The sequence below is a fragment of the Etheostoma spectabile genome, chromosome 14 (assembly GCF_008692095.1).
Source record: "Etheostoma spectabile isolate EspeVRDwgs_2016 chromosome 14, UIUC_Espe_1.0, whole genome shotgun sequence".
NCBI lineage: Eukaryota > Metazoa > Chordata > Actinopteri > Perciformes > Percidae > Etheostoma > Etheostoma spectabile.
The window spans coordinates 9,551,555-9,554,141 of NC_045746.1; positions in this window are offsets into that span (position 1 = coordinate 9,551,555).

Here is a 2,587-nt window from a genome sequence, read left to right on the forward strand (position 1 = left end):
TGTGTGTGTGTGTGTGTGTGTGTGTGTGTGTGTGTGTGTGTGTGTATCAATGTGCAGTTGATGGAACCCTCTAGAGTTTTAGCATGTGCAACTGTTGACCGTGTCTGAGCTGTTTGATTCCACTCATGTTGCTTTAATGAGCGAACAGCGTACACGACAGGAGGCGGTCACGGCGAATCATAATGCCAAATGAGACTTTGTGATAGGCTGACTGAAGCAAAATACTCAAATCAATAAGTGCAGCAAAGAGCCAAACAGGGTCTGTTTGCAAGGGTAACAGAACGTGGCTAAACAATCAATGATATGTGACTACATTTGAATCAGATCATCAACAAACAGACGCACACACACTCCAGACAATATTGTAATATGCCCAAGCCCGCTGTTGGAAAGGACCCATTAATGAGACCATTGGCATCCTGCATGGAGGCTTTATTCAATCATGCATCATGATTTTGATACACATACATCATCCATGTGAATGCAGTTTGAATGCCATTAACGTCACAGTTAAACGGGATTCCACGGATGCCACACAACAGTGGAAATCACTCAAGGTCAGACCCTTTTGTTCCTTTCCACGAGTGTGGAAATGATGATTTATTCTGCATAACGCATGCATTTCTCCATTTGATTTATGATCCTGCAGAGTAGGGCATTGGATGAAAAGATGCGTCTCCATTGACCACCTGTTTGCCATTTCTGTTGCTGCTGTGACTGCTTATCTTACACATTCAGAAGTGGCAGAATGTCAGATTGTATTTAATTGGGTAAAGTACAAATTTAGCTTTATATCTGATGACATCTCGAAAAAAAGCATATCCACTGAAAAAAATTGCCAGACATTTATGGTACATGGCAGAGTTTTTGTCAAAAGTGTCTCTTCTTGATTGCTTAGTTTTTCTTTCTAGCGCCTAAAAACCCTAATATGTCATTCTTTTTCAATTCTTTTGTGCATCATATTTCTCTAGAGGGCCAACCTAACTATACCTCTCATTATATGCCAGCGCATCGTTCATGCCTTCCCTCTCCCTTGCTATTGCTGTACGTCGGCAATTCATGATTGGGTCCCTGAGGCATACTTAGTGCCTCCGAGAAGGTAAACATTGAGGAAACTGACTTTAACATGCAAAAGCTATGGTGCCATAAAGACAGAAATAACAAAGACACACACATTTTGACATATACCAAATGCTTCTAGACACCCATATCATATGGAATGATATTAAACACAGAGATTAAGTAGTGCGGGTAATGAAATTGCCACATACTTGGACATTTCCCTCACTTCATCTGCTCCTCTCTCTTGTCGTTGCCATGTCACCTGAGTCTCCAGGGGGCCTTTTCACCGACAGTCGAGAAAATGAATGCCACAATGCACTAAAGTCACTCATTTCACTCCCAAGCTGTCACTTAGCACCTCTCCGAGCTCTGCCTTTACCTGTCGGTTTTGCTGTCTGCTTGGATGTCGTTCTTTGTGTCCCTGTCAGAAGGCCTGTCAAAACTTTGTTTTCCACCAGCCATTGCAGCCTTTATCTCACTCCGCATCAGCCGCTAGTGTGTGCTTATATGGGGGGCAGTGTGAGGTCCGGGTAGGTAACTTTTCTGTATGACATTGCATTCACACTCCCACACACGTTAATCAAGTCCCATTGCAAAAGAAGCGTTTCTCCTACTGTATGCCACTTCTTTAGAGCACCAAGAGATATGAGCTTTTATTTAGTTCTCAGACAGCAAGTGTTTCTATAATAATGTAAGTCTGCAAAGGCCAATCAATGCTTCCTGTCTATATATTTATCTTCCTTCCTGTCTATATATGTTTGATCAAAAACACAAAACACGAATAACCGTTGAAAAAAAAAAAACATACATACACAAAAATACATGTGAGCCTATAAAGAACGGATTAAAAAAACAAGATAAAAAAAACAAGATATGAAGCAAAGTAGTGATGGAGTACCTGAGCATAAAGTTTCCTGAAAGACACCAGTCAACAAAGACACATATTCTCAAACTAGTCACAGCAACTTTGCCTCAAAGCCGCCACGCTATGCTCGTCTTCTCATCTGGTGAGATCCCGCTCCACCCTGCCAAAACACTCATAAAAAGTCATACCAAGGGAGGCAGGACACCTACCTCTCCGCCTACTCTCCTTCACATCCCCACCTCTGCTCTGTCTGAGCCGCTTGGTGTAATATATCAGTGTCTGACGTGAGGTGTAACACCTCAGTTAATAGCTGCTGACTGCTCCGGTGAGCTATGCTTTGGGGGAAAAGCTAAAATTACAGGGTGCTGAGACTGACAGCCGAGGTGCAGCAGATCTTCTGGGCCCCTGAGCCCCTTTTGGGCCATGAAACCCTTCTCTCAGACATATCACCACTAACACCAAATGAGCAACGTAAACACAGGTGTGTACTGTAAACACTTCTACTCACTGCGGGTTTGTAATTACAGATTCATATCCATTCATGCAATAAAATGTGCTTTTGCAATTCACAACAGAAAAGTGCCTTTGCTCTGTGGTACTTGACTACACTTACCAAGCAAAGCAAACACACGTTTAGGGAGTTTATTTAAAAAATATATA